We start from the raw sequence: 20,656 nt of genomic DNA on the forward strand, positions 1-20,656 counted from the left end.
ACTCTTCTCCAGCCATTCCACCCTGCCTGCACTCATTTTTTCACCTCTTTTCCTCAAGCCTCATTACTTTGTACTGTTGATCTCAAGTATTTAAACTCATCCACCTTCACCAGCTCTATTCCCAACATCCTCACCATTCCACTGACCTCCCTCTCATGTACACACATGTATTCTGTCTTATTCCTACTGACCTTCATTCCTCTCCTCTCTAAAGCATATCTCCACCTTCCCAGTGTCTCCTTAACTTGCTCCCTACTCTTGCTACGGAACACAGTGTCATCAGCAAACATCATAGTCCACAGGGACTCCTGTCTAATCTCATCTGTCAACCTGTCCATCACCATTGCAAATAAGAAAGGGCTCAGAGCCGATTCCTGATGTAAACCTACCTCCACGTTGAATGCATCCATCACTTTTACGGCAGACCTCACCATGGTTACAATTCCCTCGTATACATCCTGCACAACTCTTTCATACTTCTCTGCCACTCCCGACTTCCACATACAATACCACAACTCCTCTTGAGGCACCCTGTCATATGCTTTCTCCAGGTCCACAAAGATGCAATTTAACTTCTGGCCTTTTCTATACTTTTCATTAAAAACCCTCAGAGCAAATATCGCATCTGTGGTGCTCCTTCCCAGCATGAAACCATACTGCTGCTCACTAATCATCACTTCCCATCTTAACCGAGCTTCCACTGCTCTTTCCCATGACTTCATGCTGTGGCACATCAATTTTATTCCCCTGTACTTACTACAGTCCTGCACATCCCCTTATTCTTAAATATCGGCACCAGTACACTTCTTCTCCACTCCTCAGACATCCTTTCACTTTCCAAGATTTCAATAAACAATCTGGTTAAAAACTCCACTGCCATCTCTCCTAAACACCTACGTGCATCCACAGGTATGTCATCTGGACCAACAGTCTTTCCAATCTTCATCCTCTTAATAGCGATCAATACTTCCTCCTTTCTAATCAGTTGCGCTTCCTGATTCATTATTGTTACATCATCCAGCCTTGTCTCATTCTTTTCATTCATCAACCTCTCAAAGTACTCTTTCCATGTGCTCAACACACCCTTCTTTCTTGTGAGTATGTTTCCATCTTTACCCTGTATCACCTTAATCTGCTACACATCTTTCCCAATTCGGACCCTTTGTCTAGCCAATCGGTACAGGTCATCTTCTACCTCCTTAGTGTCCAACCTCTCATACAACTCATCATACACCTTTTCTTTAGCCTTCACCACCTCTCCCTTGACTTTACGCCTTATCTCCTTGTACTTTTGTCTACTTTCTGCATCTCTCTGACTATCCCACTTGTTCTTCACCAACCTCTTCCTCTGTATACTCTCCTGTATTTCCCCATTCTAACAGCAGGGTTTTCTTTCCTCCTTCCTCTGTCTAGATGTCATGTCAAGCACCCTTCTTGCTCTCACCCTTACTACTTCAGCTGTAGTAGTCCAGCTGTCTGGTAACTCTTCACTGTCACCTTGTGCCTGTCTACCTCCTCCCTGAACTCAACCTTGCAATCTTCCATTTTCAACTTCCATCATTTGATCTTTGGCTCTGCCCTCACTCTCCTCCTCTCCTTGACCTCCAATGTCATCTTACAGACCACCATCCTATGCTGCCTAACTACACTTTCCCCTGCCACGCAGTCTTCAATCTCCTTAAGATTGACCCTCATGCATAGGATATAATTTACCCGTGTGCATCTTCCTCCGCTCTTGTATATCACCCTATGTTCCTCTCTCTTCTTAAAATATGTATTCACCACAGCCATGTCCATCCTTTTCACAAAATCTACTATCATCCGACCTTCCTCATTCCTCTCTTTGACACCATATCTACTCATCACCTCCTCATGTCCTCTGATCCCTTCAACAACATGGTTATTGAAATCCGCTCCAATCACCACTTTCTGTCTCTTGAGTACATTATTCATCACTTCATCCAACTCACTCCAGAAATCTTCTTTCTCATCCATTGCACATCCAACTTGCAGGGCATATGCACTAACAACATTCATTATCACACCTTCAATTTCCAGCTTCATAATTATCACTCTTTTCACCTCCAAAACACTCTTGACATACTGTTCCTTCAGAATAACTCCTACCCCATTTCTCCTCCCATCCACATCATGATAGAACAATTTGAATCCACCTCCAATCCACCTGGCCTTACTCCTATTTTGTTTAGTCTCTTGCACGCACAATATATCAACCTTCCTTCTCTCCATCATATCTGCTAACTCTCTCCCCTTACCAGTCATAGTGCGAGTATTCAAAGTTCCTTCCCTCGGTTCCACACACTTTACCTTCCTCCTCTCCTCCTGCCTCCAGACATGTCTCCCCCCTTTTCTTCTCCTTCTTTGGCCAACAGTAGCACAATTTCCACCAGCACCCTGCTGACTAGCAGTACTGGTGGCAGCCATTGTTAACCAGGGCCTCGACCAATCCGGTATGGAAATCTGTATTGTTGTCTGCATATTGATCTGGCAAAATTTTACACCGGATGCCCTTCCTGACGTAACCCTCCCCATTTATCTGTGCTTGGGACTTGCACAAAGAAACACACTGGTTTGTGCATCCCCTGTGGCTTGGTTCTCTTCAAATCGAATTACATGTATTTAAATGTTAGTAACATACTGTAAAAGTGGATAGTGAAGTCAGTAGGACAAAAACAAGTATGTTGTTCGTATAGAGGATTATAGTAGGAAGCTAAAAATAGATTGCACTTTTCACCAAGAAACACAAAATAAAGTAATATGTAAGTAAAAAAAGGTGAAATTTAAAGGATTTGCTATGTTTGAATTATGTAAGCGCAATAAGTACAGATAATATTATTCAGAACTTAATAACATGTAGCCTAATTACTACATGTGTGATCTTTTATGATTATATGTATTTTCTGTTGCAAATTGTATTCATTGTAGAGGCCACATGGGTTGGACGGGTTTCCCAGCCAAGAGAGGGGACGAGAGACTCCTAATGGACAGATAAGCATCCCAGCTGGGGATAAAAAAGGGAGCAGTCCTGGAAGGAAGAGCCGGAAGAGATGGATGGACAGTCCATTGAAAGAGAAAAATACCGCTGGAGTTTTTTACTTCCCCAGCACGCTAGATGTCAGCAACCTCGGATATCAGTGCCCAGTGGAGATCCAACAGGGCATGCAGGGAGATGTAGTCTGGCAGAGCATCCCTGCTGTGGTCACTGGGTGTCGCAAGAGACCAATGCAGTGAAACATTCTGCCTGCTGTGATGGACTTCCGTATGACCCGGAAGTACACCCATCAGACAATCCCAGGTTCTCATTAAAAGCGACCGCAGTCCCTTGGCCAGGCAAGTCACAGTTGGGAGGAAGAAGAGCAACACTCAACTGGAAAAGGGCAGTATGGTGGTAAGAGTTGGAAAGAGAGAGATTTTGTGGATATTGGAGAGAGATACCTGTGTGTTTTGCTTTTGCAGCTGTGGAAAGGATATTGGTGAATAAACCAACCTTTATTTGAACCTGGGACAGTTTGTGGGTTTGGGGCTTGCTGACGTTTTCATCACATCTTATTCTCAGTGACACTTTCATGCATATTTTATAGATGTCATGTGATAGACTGCTCAGTATATTCTTACTGTAAATCCAGCCAGTCAGTCTGGAGTCCTTTATTAACAACATTTGGTTAATCTTTCTGTGCCTAACAGACAGCTTAATGAGGCAGGCAGAATTTCATTTTAAGGAAGAAACTGTAAAGAACTACATATCTCCTCTTTAGATTTGCTCCTATTTATTCCTCCTAGGAATGTATATCTGTAAGAGGTGACTGTTCATTTTTACTGTGTTTATTGGCAAAGAGATAGCAGACTTCTTTGACTTGTGGTTACCTTCCAGGGGTGAGAGTTGGGTCAAGGGTTTACAGTTTCAGTTCTGGTTTGAGCTCTTCTAGCAAAGAGATATGAACAGATTTAAACAGATTCCTAGGCACTGGCAATTCTCCTACTCGTTTACAATTGCTTTCCTCATATTCCAAGAATGCTCAAAGAGCTGGACTGAATATTAACAAGATACAGTCACAGATGAATCTAAAAATTCCTGCTCATTCTCTCCCCAGTGAAAAAAGCAATGTGCAACAACCAGCTTGAAGTGACTAGTTCCTGTCCAGCTGCCTTACAATAAAATAATGACATGTGGAGTATAAAGCATCCCTACTGTGTAGGAAATAAACAGAGAAAATGAAAGAGAATGCATTTGTCTTCTTTTGATGTCGTATTGTGTATAATTGACATTGTGATAAACACAAGTCATGAGATTTGATGTTTAGAGTGATGATGGGATTTGATATTTGACTGAGAAAATGTGGCCCGATAGGCTGGGATCATATCACTTAGACAGTCATGCATGTGCAAATGATCATACAGGATATAATACTTAAGCAAGCAATCGAAGGGCAGAGGTGAAAGGCTTTCATAATGCTAGGAAAAGGCCTGTAGTGGAAGTGGTAATCCAAACAAGTGAATTGGGCTATGTCAGAAAATATTACAGTCATTTAGTCAAGCAAAACCTGGTGACTAAATAGAAATCATAAAGAGCATAAGTAGCCAAACACTCAAAAACCAAAAGAATAACTGAAAGGAGGCGATTGGCTTAAGGAGCTACTGTTCTTCCAATGAGTCCTTTTCCTTTGATAAACAAAGAGCAGATGCCGCCTAACATGGTACTCAAAACACCATGCATGACATCAACCACTATGCATATGCAGTACATGTACCGCTGGAGACTTTGGGTGTTGTAGTAACAAATCCCAAAATGGCACCAGTGATGAAGTCACCAATTACAACCAATACAACAATAAAAACAGTCTGCAGATTCTGACCTTCTGCGCCTATTCTACACTACTACCAAGCTGGAAAAGTTATTTTTTTGCTTTCATTTTCCCTTACCTGCTTCCTTTCCCATAAATGGAGAGCAACAGCTTGATATGAAAACCTTTTTGTTTGTCTCATTCAGATTCTTTGAGTTCATAATACACATGCTCTCTGTAATATTATTATGGTTTTTAACTTAACATCTAATTAAACACATAAAACATCAAATTCTGAATACATCAACATATTTTTTTAACTACTTACAATGTATTTTTCTGAATTTGCAAATGAGACAATTGAAGTCTAAAATTTTACAAGGTAACATGAACCTAACCTAAACAAATTCATCCCATTTGAAAGAACATGTGCAAGGCCAGATATCTGAATGGATTATCCTGTCCATTATTTCCTTCAGGTGTTTAACTGAGTGTAATGATTTCTATTTTGTTACTGCAGCTTGGGTACATTAATCCTGCATGACTGACGCATTCAGTGTTAAGGCACTTCCAAAAATGCAGTTATTACTGAATTCTTATAGCTGATAACACACGGCATCGCCCACTCTTAAAAGAGCAAGAAATGTCAGTTTACAGATATTTTGTATTGAAGCTTAACAGATCTTATGGCAAACCTACATTGAAGTCTTCTTATGGTAATCTCTACCATTTCCTGTCTACAGAATTCACTAACTGATTTAGATACTTAGTCCACAACATTCCCCTCACATGTTATCAGAATGAAATCAGTTAAGACTTGACAGCTTTAACTTCATCCGTTTTGAATGTGTTCAGTGGTTAAGGGCCTTGGGAGCAACAAATACTGCAAATTACCTAAAATAACTTTGAAAGGTATGCAAGAATCTGAATAATTGACAATAGATCACATATTTTCTATCAATAATGTGCCTCGTATGCATTTTCAGGGGTTTGACAGCCATCTTATACATTTAGCCAAGTTGCTCCCTAGATCGTTCTCCTTCACTATCCACAGGTCTGGGAATCCTTTGGGGTGAGACTCATTCTATGCCTCTCAAATGGCTTCCCTCTTGAGCTCATCCTCTGCACATTCATCTTCACCAAATTACCCTCTGCCTTTTGCTTCAAACCAAACCACCTTAGCCTTTTTTCTCCGTGCAGTAACACAACACAAATTACCTCCACACAAAGTCTTTCCCTTAACTCAGCATTTATTTTCCCCTTACTCTGTGAGACAACACACATTCCTCTGATCATTCTCATCTCTATTCTTTCCAGCTTTTTTTTCATGCTCCACTTCCATTAATTATGTCTTAATCCAATTGAACATTCTACTCCTCCCATTGCTTCATAAACGTTTGCCTTCACTTCAACAGAGACTTCATAAGTCAGAATGAGGAACATAACTTGGAATTTATTCTATGCACCACTCACCCTCACTATCACTGTTGTAAGGTTAGCAGAATTTTGCTTTTTTATACTATTGTTTACTACTCTTACTACCAACACTAAGAACAGACTGCTTGATCAATCAGTCAGGCTTTAATAGGGGTCATTTCACCAAGATGGATCTATTTAGATTTACGGCTGTTTAAAGCTACCAACCTACCATCTGTTCTCATCCTGCCAGATTTCTCTTCTGCCTCGCACACAATCAATCATCAGATCCTGCTTGCCATCCTCTCTGACCTTGGCATCACTGGGTCAGGGCTCAAGTGGCTAGAGTCCAACCTCTCAGATATATCCTAAAGTGTTTATCCTGGTAAGGAGAGATGTCGAGGGTGGCCTTCTTCTGATCCTGCCTTGTCCATCCATTCAGCACCCATCTCTGTTCGGCTCATTATCGCTAACACTTGCTAAGTGTATTTGAAGCCTTGGGGTGGTATCAATGACCAGCTGTCCTCCGTTGACCATGTTGCAGCAGTCTCCAATCCATGCAGATTCACTCTATATAACATCTGCAAGATCAGACCGTGTTTGACAAAGTATGCAGCACAAAGCCTGGTCCAGAATGTGTTCTTGTTACATCTGAACCACTGCAACTCTCTACCAGGATATTTCACCAAGCCATTGCTGATAATTCAAAATTCAGTGAAATGCCTGGATCAAAGAAGGCATGCAGAAGTAGACATACTGTGCATTCAAAAGTATTCAGATCTCTTTACTTTCTACATACTTTATTGTGTTGCAGGTTTCATTTTAAAAGGATAGATTTTCCATTATGCCCATCAATGTACAATCAATAGCCTATAATGACAAAGTGAAAACATACAGTATTTTTAGAAAGGTTTGCAAATGTATTAAAAATCAAACACTGAAATCTTTCATTTCTGCTGTATAAGTAATCAGACCCTTTGCTTTGACACTCTAAATTGTAGTCAGGTGCATCTTGTTTGAACTTGATTAAAGTCCACCTGTGGCAAACTGAATTTATTAGACCTCGTTTAAAAAGCCACACACCAGTGTATATAAGGTCCCACAATTCACACATCACGTCAAAAGAAAAACCAGGCCATGAAGTCCAAAGAACCACTCTGTAGAACTCTGCAAAAAACTGTGATGCAGCATAGATCAGGACAAGGGTATAAAACCATTTCCAATCTTTGAGTTTTCCCAGGAGCACAATGGCCTCAATAGCTATGAAATGAAAGAAGTGTGTAATCACCAGAAATAACTCTTCCTTGAGTTGGCTGTGTGGCCAAAATGAGTAACTTGGAAATGAGAGCCTTAATCAGGGAAGTGACCAAGAACCCAATAGTTACTTTAAGAGAGCTTCAGAAATCCTCTACTGAGATGAGAAAACCTGTCAGAAATTACGACTTTCTCAGCAGCACTCCATTAATCAAGCATTTTAGAAACTGTGGACAGCTCCCACTTGGAGTTTGCCAAAGACCTTTTAAAGGTTTTTGAGAGAATGAGGATAAAGATTCTCTGGTTTAGATAGTCTGGACTGAGTTAAACTGAAAAACTGAACCCTTTGAACAGAACCCCAAGTACTTCACCTAATCACCTGCTTAATGCTATCCCTACAGTGTTGGCACCAGCAGGGACAGGGAGACCGGTGAGAACTCAGGGATGTATAAATGTAGCTAAACAGAAAGAAATACTTGAAGAAAACCTGCTCCAGAGTTCACACAACCTCAGAATGTGTCAGTGGTTCACTTTTCAGCACAGCAATGACCTAAAGCATAGATACAAGACAACACTAGAGTGGCTTTGGGACAAGTCTCTGATTGTCCATGACCCAGCCAAAGCCCAGATTTAAATGCCATAGAACAGCTCTGGAGAGACCTGAATATGGCAGTTTACAGACACTTGCCATCCAGTTTAATAGAGCTTGAGAGGATCTGCCAGGAAGAATTGGACAAGCTGCCCAAATCCAAATATGCAAAGCTTGTGAAGACTTGCCAAGAAGACTGAAACTGCTGCTCAAGGGGCTTCTACAAAGTACTGAATAAATTCTTTCAGAGATTTCAGTTTTTGATTTTTAATAAATTTGCAGACCTTTATCCATTTAAGATTAAATCTACAAAACAATAAAGTGTGCAGAAAGTGAAGGTGTCTGAATACTTTCTGAATCTATTTTTGTAGTCATCTTATTGCACTTATTTTGGAGACAAACTTGCTCATGGCACATCATCTTTTTGTATTGTCAATTAAATAAGGGCATTGTTGTTTTCCTTCATTTCTTCATTTTAATCTATAAATTTATTCTGCTAGCCTCCCATATTTAGTTATTTTCATCCATCCATTATCAAACCCGCTATATCCTAGCTACAGAGTCACAGGGGTCTGCTGGAGCCAATCCCAGCCCACACAGGGCGCAAGGCAGGAAACAAACACCACATTAGTTATTTTATGTAATGTATTTTATTAATGCAAATTTTGCAAAATGCTTCTTGAAGCTAATTGTGTATCGATTGTTAACTCATTCATTGATGCCAGACATGAGGTATTCCTGCTCAGTTTTGCTACTTTTGAAACTTTACCCATTAAGAAAAATATGCTCTGGCTGCTTGCTTATTTTTTCTAGTCTTAGAAGTTTTACCTAATTTTAAGGTAAACTTGCAGTTATCAAAAATATCACTTTTATTAAAAATACAAAATGCATAAAGGAATGTTTCATTTACTGACAAAATGTCAAAGGGAATCCAATCAACTTCAAAATTTAGCATAAAATAACATTCCTTTTCAGGTAATTATATTGTCTTTGTTCAATCAAAAGCTATCTTTTTATTCTACTAAGAGATGAGTGCCCACACAAGTTGTTTAAAATGCATTCATTAAAAAAAATAACTGAAAAACAGCCTCTCAGTAAGTACTAACACAACACAAGTTAAGTTACTACTTTGCTTCTGCGTACACACTATTGGCAAGCTTATCACTGCCCAGCTTGACACTTGTTAAAATGAAATCACATACTTCAGCCACTCTGGAAATAAGCTTTTATCTGTAACATTTATCTAAGTAGCTAAGTGTGGCACCTCAGCTAGTAATGAAAAGGAGCAAAGCAAAAGCAACATATATTTTACACTATTAGGACAAATGGGAAAGGACAAAGACAACACATTTTTCATCTAGATTTCACCCTGGTGTAATACATATTAGGAAAAATACACTTATTTTCAATTAAATGTATTATCACTACAATGTATTATTCTATTTTATTTTAATCAGTAGAGTTGTCATATTCACATGGGTTTTTTGCAGGTAATGTATTCCTATTATATCCCAAAAGTGAGAAGGTGCATGTTGCCTGTGATATGTGAAAGTGTGTGTGTCACAATCCAGAGTTTGTCCCCAAAGAAACTGAAATAAGTGCTTGCATCTTGCAACTCTGTAAAGGAAAAAAAGCATGTTTAGAAAACGATACAAGGATATTTCTGCTGATTAATCAAGTAGCACTGCTGCCTCTTGGGCTTGAATAGGTACTAGTGCACTCTTTACAGACTTTGGAATTATCCCTTCCTTTTGGTTTTGGAGAACTTGATAGAAGGCATGATGAGCTACTCTTCTTCAGACAGTGCAGGCAGATCCAATGCTACCTTGGAGATCTGGCCTTTATAGCTTATGGAAGGCTCACAAGTGTTGGGATACCAAGGGCTGTTTGGTAGAGCTCTACCTTGGAATCAATGGAGCAAATCAAACATCACTCAAACCACAAAAGTAATTCAATGGGTTGGTCAGAAGCTACTACAGGGTGCGGTTTAAAGAGACCAGAGACCAGCTCAGTGTGAAGTTGGAAGGAGGCCCAGAGGCCAGTAATCATCTTGCAGTAAAAAAAGAAGAGAAAAGATAGGCAGCGAATGGAGGTTGTGAAGTGCATTCCTTTGACATGGGCAAGTGAACAAGTCACCCCAATGGACAGACTGGGAGGAAGAGTACAGTGTGTGATACTAAGTGGCTACAAGAGTATACTTTACTTCTTTTATGTTGCACTTTCATCATTCCCTCTATTTATTCTCTTATTACTTACAACAAAAACCTTTATTTTGTTACTTTGGCATCCAAATACTCCACTTAAAATGAAATAATGTTCCTGTAATTTAAGTTCCTTAGTTTCCTATTCTCTCCACATTTGGTAAAAAGTGGAGAGTCAGCTTGGACATCCTTTAGCATGACACATACAAAACCCTATCTTCTAAAGTGATGCTGTCCATATTGGTGCCAAAATGATCTTTTGTCTACACAGGACAGATAAAGACATTATTGTCAGGCAGATGGAGTGAAACCTGTTGGAATTTACCAAAGGATGCTGGCTTGTGCAGATCAGTTAGCCGTTTGGGTACCCATCTTCCATTATGGCAAGTGCAGATTCATAGCTGATATCCAAATATGCAGCAACAGCAGACAACATAATCCACTGGTCATACATCATGTCAATGTGGGCTTGTATGCACGATGTTGATGGCTGACCAAATTGAGTTTCTTCTGTTGCACAAGTTCTTCCCTCTTTAATCTTTCTACTGATTCACAGTTGTTGTTGAGCCATGCTGTTTTCACTTCCATACTGAGCCAGCATCCTTTGTTGAATTTCGGCAGGTTTCACTCCCCCATAACAATTTTGCTGATTCTGTTCATTATCTGACCTTCTGCCCAGTATGGTATCATCTGTAGACATAACCATCTCATTGACTGTATACTTGTCCAGATCATTTATCCATCCATCCATTATCCAACCCACTATATCCTAACTACAGGGTAATGGGGGTCTGCTGGAGCCAATCCCAGCCAGCACAGGGCGTAAGGCAGAAACAAACCCTGGGCAGGGTGCCAGCCCACCGCAGGGCGCACACACACACACACACACACACACCAAGCACACAATTTAGAATCACCAATACACCTAACCTGCATGTCTTTGGACTGTGGGAGGAAACTGGAGTACCCGGAGGAAACCCATGCAGACATGGGGAGAACATGCAAACTCCACGTAGGGAGGACCTGGGAAGTCTTCTAACTGCAAAGCAGCAGCGCTACCCCCTGCGCCACCGTGCCGCCCCCACATCATTTATGTATATTAAAAAGACCAGCAGATTCAGCACTGATCCCGGACAGACACCACGCTTAACATCACCTAATTCTGAAAAAATTCCCGTCACCATAACTCTTTGCTTCCTGTTTTTGAGCCAATTTTGTACCCACCCACTCATTTCTTTTAGTTTGATCACAAACTTTTTATTTGGTACCTTCTGATAATCAAGATGAATGTCGTATGAATCTCTCTGACTGTATTCTTTTGTTGCTTCCTCATAGAATTCCAGCATTTCAGTAAAATGCGACCTTTCACATGTGAACCCAGGCTGAGTGTTTGCTAATACACCTGCTCTAGACTTAGGCTGCTTAATCTATTTCTTAGTAACTGCTTTCTTTAACTGTGGTGGACGTTAAACCTAATAGCCTATAGATTCTTGGATCAGCCTTATCACCCTTTTTATAAAATGGGATAATATTTACTTGCTTTTCTGGTGTACAGAGATTTTTGAAGATGTGCCATGCATTTATATACAGTATGTACTCACTATATAGTGCTGAGTAAGTGTTTTATGCTAAATGCAGTTTCAGTGGTCATGTCCAGTGGGTCAGCACCTCATAGTGTGTTTGCCGTTATGGCATAAATGAATTCTACAGTAAAGACTTACTTGTGTCTAAAACTGTGTGTTAGAGTGAGAATAAGAGACTGAATAGCAAAGTGACAGAAAACTTCACAGTGCTAGTGACATCACCCAATAAAATGCAGAGAAAAAAGAAAAAAGTTAATTTCCAGATCTAATGCTGTGTCACAGAAAAAGCTTGCAAAACTAAATGAAAATTAATTAATTAGTTTGGCTAATAAAACCAGAAAACATTTAATAGTTTGTTCTGTGTTTCAAGTTTCATTTGTAACTTTTGTGTTTAAATTTAGTTGTTCTATTTCTATAATCTTTTACATATATAGTGTATTACTGTTTTCCATAAAGCAAGCTTTCTCCATTTATGTACTTATCTATTAAGTGTATATATCCTTCACTCTCATATAGTCTATAAAAAATGTAAAGACTTGGCTGGTAAATAAATGAGCTTTTCTCTGTATCTTTTTTTAGTTGTGAATGTGGAGGAGATGATCCTTATCCACCATATTCCCATGTAGTGCAACTTTGGATGCAGAGATGAAGTGGCTTTTCCACATCTTGGGGAAAAAAAGATTACTGAGTATAACTGTATATAGCAGAGTACTTCAAAATAATTCTAAAAGTGTTTGAAAAGCAACTTGGAAAGCAGTTGTTCCTATCTGCATGATGTCACAGAGTGAAACTTTTCAATACTGAGTTTACTATCTAATTATGAGAAATGGACTCTAAAAGGCAATTTCAGGCTCCATTATCAATACAGGGTCCAAACCTGTTAGTACCATTCTAGTCTGCAGCTAAGATGAATCATTTCAATACCTTTGAAGGTGAAAATGACAATGTATTATGAAAGCACTTTCTTTTCACCAAACACTTTCTGCTAGCACTATTTGCAAGAAGAGAGGAGAACAAATGTTTTAAAGGAGATCATGTAATTAAACAATCAATAAACCTTTTTATAGAATATTATGTGGTATTATAATAGGATACTGGCTTGTGCACACTAATCTTGCAGTATAATGAAGCACCTTTTTAACTTTAGTGTTTCAAAATGGTATCAAATAACAAAAACTCTGCAGATGAAAAGGCAAAATAAATGTATGTATATGGACACACATTTAACTGGGACATGGTGCAAGTAAAATTCAAGGCTAATACTAAAAGTGCCAGAGAGTTGGCTGAATCATGGCTATCAAATAAAAATGCCATTAACAGACACTTGGACATGAAACCAGCATATGCAGGCATGAAAAGAAGAACACCCACATATTAAATTAGACTTTATGTCCAACACCCTCCAGACTCCACCTTATTAATCCAACCCCACTTTACATCCCGTCTTCCTCATCTATACTAATAAAAGGCAAAGCCCTCACTGACTGACTCACTGACTGACTCATCACTAATTCTCCAACTTCCTGTGTAGGTAGAAGGCTGAAATTTGGCAGGCTCATTCCTTACAGCTTCCTTATATGGATGATTTTTTAGGAAAATCTCCCACTGATCTCCTTGACTTCCTTCATCAGAAAAATCTGAATGAGAGCATGAGGCAGCTGTTCACATTGGTATATTTGGCGGTGAGCATTCCCGTGTACACTGCTTCTGTCGAGCGGACATTTTCAGCCCTAAAGCAAATTCAAACTTATGCCGGAAATACCATAGGGCGGGTTCGCCTTTCAGCATTAGCTTCGAATGCAATAGAAAGGGATGTTTTGATGGAACTGAAGCGCACGGATAATCCGTACGACAGAGTAATTAAACTGTTTTTGAGGAAAGAGAGGAGGATGGATTTTGTTTACAAATAATCCGAATTTTTTGTGAGTAGAATGTTGCGATTTTCCTAAATAATATTGCAAATTTATGAGTTATTATTGATGTTTTTTATGTGATGTCGCGGCTGTGGCTGCAGTAGAAAGGAACTTGTTCACCCCGGTTTGTCTATTCAATAAAGGCATTTATTGTGGCTACAGGAGTTATCTTATATATATTATCTTATTATATATATATATCTATTCATATCTCCCGATCTACATACTGTCAAATAAACAAACCACAGCCGTGGCACAACATGACAGGCTTCGCCTCTAGCGCTGACGTCCGAGGTTCGATTCCCGACAGGGGGTGCAGTGAGTGTGTACGCCTGATGAGCCCAGAATTAGGGTGAAACATGTGTTGCGTATTGTTTGCATTATTTGATAGTAAAACTTTTTCAATATAGTCAATATATATAAATCAGCGCTTCCCGATTCATTTTACCCTCGCACCCCTTTAGTTTGAGAAGAAGTATGAAAAAATATGAGGTTAACGCAGAAAAACAGATCACCAATTGAAGCTTTATGAATAATGGATACTTTACTCGCCATCACTAATTGTTTTGGTAAAGCCTTACTCAGTGTAATCCTCCTTCCATGTTCAAATTTTTTTGCGACTACCCATGATTAAATGGACGGTAAAAAAGTAAGAGCGAAGCAAGGGTCACTTATTGAGGCAGGCAGACGACAGCTCAATAGCTCGCAGGCTCGATGTGGTGCGCGTCAAGTCGCTCTACAATGCACGATCAGATTTGAAAAAATAAGTTCTATTTGGATATAAGTAGGTTCTATATAGTCGACAGAAGTATCTATTTGGTAGGAATGTAAGTTGAATTTAGTCTTTAAATTTCTATGGTGAAGAAAAATTTATGCAATGATGACTAAATTCAACTTACATTCCTACCAAACATATTTCTGTCGTCTAAATAAAACTTATATTTAAAATTTAAATAGAACTTGAACAGATACAATAGTTCATAATACCCACACAGCACTAAGTGCACATAAGAGCAGGAGTCATCCATTTTAACAAGCAGCGTATTGCACTGATACGAAATCGCCTGCCCATTTAATTATTACAGTGTGTATCTCCTATATGATATATTTAACTGACATTTTTTATTGTAACAACCAACGATTTATACAGGAAAATAATGACTATTAACAAGGTTGCCCAAACTTTTGCATCCCACTGTATATATATATATATATATATATAAATAGATATATATAGATATATACAGATATATATATATAGATAGATATATAGATATTAGATATATAGATATAGATATATATAGATATAATGTGTGTGTATATATATATATATATATATATATATATAGAGAGAGAGAGAGAGAGAGAGAGAGAGGAAAGCGTACCCCCAGACACAGACAGACCGACACCAGAATGTCCAAACAAACTTCTTTTTATTAAATATTTGAGCACCACAATGTCTTCAAGCACCAACTCTTCTTCTTTCTCTTTCTCTTTCTTTGACCTCCTGTCCTCCTTACAAGCTTCATCTCCTTCCTCCCAACTCTGGCTCGCTTACTGGAGGGAGGCTTCCCCTTTTATTATGACCCGGATGAGCCCCAGGTGCTCCCCTTGCCATCACTTCCTGGTGTGGCGGAAGTGTCAGGAAAGCACCTGGAAACATTCTGGGTGTCCTCGGAATTACTTCCGGCAGCACTTCCTAGTGTGGCGGAAGTGCTGCCATCCAGGGTTCTCTAACTGTCCGGGCGCCCCCTGGCGGTGGCCACATCCTCTCATAAAGAGTGTCCCAGCTCTGTCCTTGTTGCCCCCAAATAGCCCCGGGCGGCTGCCCTCTCGTGGCCGAGGAGAAGTATTGTCCAACTCGGGGACTATCCAGGCGTCCCGGCCGGTCAGTGTCCCTGGTCATCTGTGACAATATATATATATATATATATATAGATAGATAGATAGATAGATAGATATATAATGTGTGTGTATGTATGTATGTGTATATTACTTTAACATGGCCTTCTCATAACTTCACTTTATCTTAATCCTGATACTCTGTATGTTCAATTCATCATAATAACTATTCATGGTGGCTCTAAAATCCGTACTGACCCCATCTCTCTCTTGTTTCTTTTTCCGGTTTCTCTGTGGTGGCGGCCTGCCATCTAAATTGAGCGATTAGGGGAGAAGGGCCTTAGTCAGGGAGGTGACCAAGAATCCGATGGTCACTCTGTCAGAGCTCCAGAGGTCCTCTGTGGAGAGAGGAGAACCTTCCAGAAGGACAACCATCTCTGCAGCAATCCACCAATCAGACATGTGTGGTAGAGTGGCAGGACAGAAGCCACTCCTTAGTAAAAGGCACATGGCAGCCTGTCTGGAGATTGCCAAAAGGCACCTGAAGGACTCTCAGACCATGAGAAACAAAATTCTCTGGTCTGCTGAAACAAAGATTGAACTCTTTGGTGTGAATGCCAGGCGTCACGTTTGGAGGAAACCAGGCAACGCTCATCACCAGGCCAATACCATTCCTACAGTGAAGCGTGGTGGTGGCAGCATCATGCTGTGGGGATGTTTTCAGCGGCAGGAACTGGGAGACTAGTCAGGATAAAGGGAAAGATGACTGCAGCAATGTACAGAGACATCCTGGATGAAAACCTGCACCAGAGCGCTCTTGACCTCAGACTTGGGCCACGGTTTATCTTTCAGCAGGACAACGACCCTAAGCAGACAGCCAAGATATCAAAGGAGTGGCTTCAGGACAACTCTGTGAATGTCCTTGAGTGGCCCAGCCAGAGCCCAGACTTGAATCCGATTGAACATCTCTGGAGAGATCTTAAAATGGCTGTGCACTGACGCTTCCCATCCAGCCTGATGGAGCTTGAAAAGTGCTGCAAAGAGGAATGGGCGAAACTGGCCAAGAATAGGTGTGCCAAGCTTGTGGCATCATATTCAAAAAGACTTGAGGCTGTAATTGCTGCCAAAGGTGCATCGACAAAGTATTGAGCAAAGGCTGTGAATACTTATGTACATGTGAGTTCTCAGTTTTTTTATTTTTAATAAATTTGCAAAAACCTCAAGTAACCTTTTTCACATTGTCATTATGTGGTGTAGTGTGTAGAATTCTGAGGAAAAAAATGAATTTAATGCATTTTGGAATAAGGCTGTAACATAACAAAATGTGGAAAAAGTGATGCGCTGTGAATACTTTCCGGATGCACTGTATATATATATATATATATATATATATATATATATATATATATATATATATATATATTTAAATATGATGTAGTCCATGGCTATACACTTAATTTATTTAGATGATGTTTTTATCCAAACATGGTGGCAGAGTTGTATAGTGATGGATGTTTCGGCCACACATATCCAGCTTCCAGAATTCAACTTGCATACCTGGTCTTGGTATGTGGACATTTGTGGCTCTTCCTTGTGTGAGTGAATTTTCCTCTGGGTACTAAGATTTCCTTCTAAATCTCCAGATCTTGGGTGTTGTGTGAATGTAGATACAGTATGATTGCACTTGAAAGTGATGGGTGCCTGTCCAGGGCTGATTTCTGCTTAGTGCCTTATTCTGTCAGGATGAACATGACTCTATTTGGGTTAAACGGGTCTGAGAATATAATGTCATGTTTCATCCATATTTGAAATCACAATGTTATAGTGGTTTCCATATACTACAATAGGAGAAGTAGCAGATCATGTGATTTGTTAATGAGTTATTATTATGGATTAAATTGGCATAATTGTGATTTTCAATCTATACCATTAAAGACTAAGCTACACTTTCTAGTGCCTACATTTAACAATGATAATGCAGCCATCTCATACCTTCTTAATTCTCTTCAGGGTTGTTGGAATGGACCCTATCATGGCAGTGTCAGGCACAAAGTGAGAAACTGCCGTGGGCAGAGTCCCAGTCCTGTACAGAACTGCCAATCAACCTAACATGCCTAATTTTGGCGATGTTGAGAGACAAGTATAGTGCCCAGAGAAAAACCCACCCAGATTAAGAAAGCCCATGTACCATCATTGCAATAAAAAATAACATTTATTTATTCATGCAGTATGTACAAGTGGCTTCCCCAGAGTGCTATTTCCTATTCTAAATTTATTGTGAGGTTTTGTTATCTTACTCTCTTTACAATGGTCAAGGTGCAAGGGAGAAATGATACACATATCCATTGCCATGCATTTCAAAAAGTAGGATTTATATTAGAGGTAGATCATATTTTTATGGTAATAATGATAATTTTCTTAACCGTGCAACCACGTGTGGGCCCCATCAGTATATGTTAATGACATATTATAGGCTAACAGAAAAACTCTTATAATTACTCTAAAAATGTCTTTCACACATGAAATGAAAAATGTCTGGAGCATTTGTCAATCTATATGGCAAAACAATATATTTATAATTTGCAGTAGCAGTATTAATGCCTGAGCTTTCTGTAGTCCTAAAAGGCGAGTTCCATTACACAGTCAATTCACTCATAGCATCTAAAAACATTTAACACACCAGATAGCAGAGATAACAACACATGTTTTCCTTTCCCATAATTTTGAAAAGGTTGTACTGTCTCACCTTAGGGTTGTGACCAAATGCTGTCTTTTCTTGGCCATGCAAATTTTTCCAATATTTGTATTGACTCCTGTTTTTTTCTCCTGTACTCATTTGCCTGTTCATTGCCTTATGGAAGACTTGGTATACTTCCAGGGCTAACCACCACTAGTTGCACCCTTCCTTCTGCATAGGATAGTCACTTTGCATCACCACTACTACAGCATGTTTTACACTCTTGCAATCCTTCAAGGGTCTGTTTTTGTTGTGTGCCAGCCTTTCTATTCAGACAACATCTTTCCTCCATCACAGAACGTATAGTAAAGACCACTGCCAGTTTTCTTATATGCCTGAATGATTAACTGAGGAAACAGGAACGACTGTCACTATTGAATGTATGTCATAAATATAGTGTTTTTAATCTGGTATTTGGCCAGGGGTTCCTGGTTACTAAAAATTTATAGCCAGAGGACAGCTTAAAAGTAGTGAATTTACCCAAAAAATAGCCCAATACCTGAGGTTGTAGAAATGACACACCAGAAAATAACAGAACAGTGATATACCAAGAGGGTTAGGTACATATTAGCAAATCCAGAGGAGGGGGGTGTTCCCTCTGACATATGTCAGAGTGATAGAATGGACATATACCTATACATGACACAAGGTGGTGGAGGTGTTGGTTGACCTTCCTCTGAGATTTAACAACAGTAAAGAACATATACAAGTGTGAATAGCAACTGGATGAAAAACATGATAAATATTAATTCAAGGGGGAATTAAAAATAGCCCATAATACTGCAGTTTTTTAAAAAAAAGTAGCCCAAAAAACCCAACCTTTTTTTACTTGCAGATGACTATCAAAAATAGCACTACTGGGTGAGAAAACTGAAAACGTGAAAATGGATCTCTGTAATGATGTCTAAATTAATTACAAATATAATACACAAAATAACTGATCACATAAGTTTTCAACATTTTTAATGTGACACACCTGAATCATCATTGGTGCAGCCAATCACATCTTTACTTCAAATAAGATCACCTGCATGTAGCCAAGGTCTATCAGTTGACTGCAGTATAAATGCACCTGCATCCAACAAGGTCCAACTTGTCATGAATCAGTATGGTGGCTTAACCTAACACTTCAATCACTTCCAGCAAAGAATGATTGAAAAGTACACTTCAGGGGACGGACAGATGAAAATATTCAAGTCACTGAATATGTATCGAGTCCAGTTAAATCAAAAATTAAGAAATGAGAAGAGTATGGCACAGCAATAAATCTGCCTAGAGCAGGATGTCTACAAAAACTGAGTGATTGTGGAAGAAGACAACTAGTGAGGGAAACCACCAAGAGACATGACTACTCTGAAGAAGTTACAAGCACACAGTGACTAAGACTGGAGAGAATGTGCATACAACTGTTGTCCAGGTGTTTCAACAGATAAAGCTTTATGGTAGAGTAGCAAAGAGAAAGCCATCTGTTTAAAAAAAAGCACGCATATCATCTCTGAATGAGTTGGGAAATTAAAGTCAGCAGAAAGAAGGTTCTATGGTCTTTTAATCATCAGACTTAACATCGTCTTTGGTGTAAGCCGAACACTGCACATTGTCAAACTTATACCATTCCCACCGTGCAGCATGGCAGTGGTACCATCATTATGTCCCGATGCTTTTCTAAAACAGCTCTTCAAAGGTTTGTGAGGGTAAAGATTAAAATAAATGTTGCAAAATAAAGGGGAATACTGGTGGAAAACCTAACGTAGTGTGCACGAAAATTGCGCTATGTGAAAAGATTTGCTTTTCAGCAAAACATTAACCAATTTAAAAAGTATGTGCCATACTAAGTATACTTTAAAGAATTTGGAGTAATTTGCCCATACAAATACAAGCATATATTGTATTTAGAGCATGCTGTATGTACAAAATTTTGACCTTATTTGGTTCTTCTTTTACTTTATATGTTAGTAGGCAAGTGGGCAATATGGCATTTTATTTATTATATAAACGATTTCACAATACTTAAAATTGTCAAAACAATTTTGTAAATCTTTTTACTGTAAATCTATTTCCTATCTGCTCACTCAGTTCAGCTTTATGGGAACTGGAATCGATCCTGTCATCACTGGGCAACAGGACACAACCAGTTAGCCAGTCCAGTTTAGGAACCCAATTTAGAAAGACTATTTAACCTGGCATGCACAATTCTGGGATGTCTGTGGCATCACTGTGTTTGCCCATCATGAACATCTAATAAATTAAGTAAGAAATATAATCCTTCCATTAAAAGGTTCCTTGACCAACACTTAACATATTTCCAAACATAATACTCAA

Source organism: Polypterus senegalus, chromosome 1 (genome assembly GCF_016835505.1).
Source record: "Polypterus senegalus isolate Bchr_013 chromosome 1, ASM1683550v1, whole genome shotgun sequence".
Taxonomy (NCBI): domain Eukaryota; kingdom Metazoa; phylum Chordata; class Cladistia; order Polypteriformes; family Polypteridae; genus Polypterus; species Polypterus senegalus.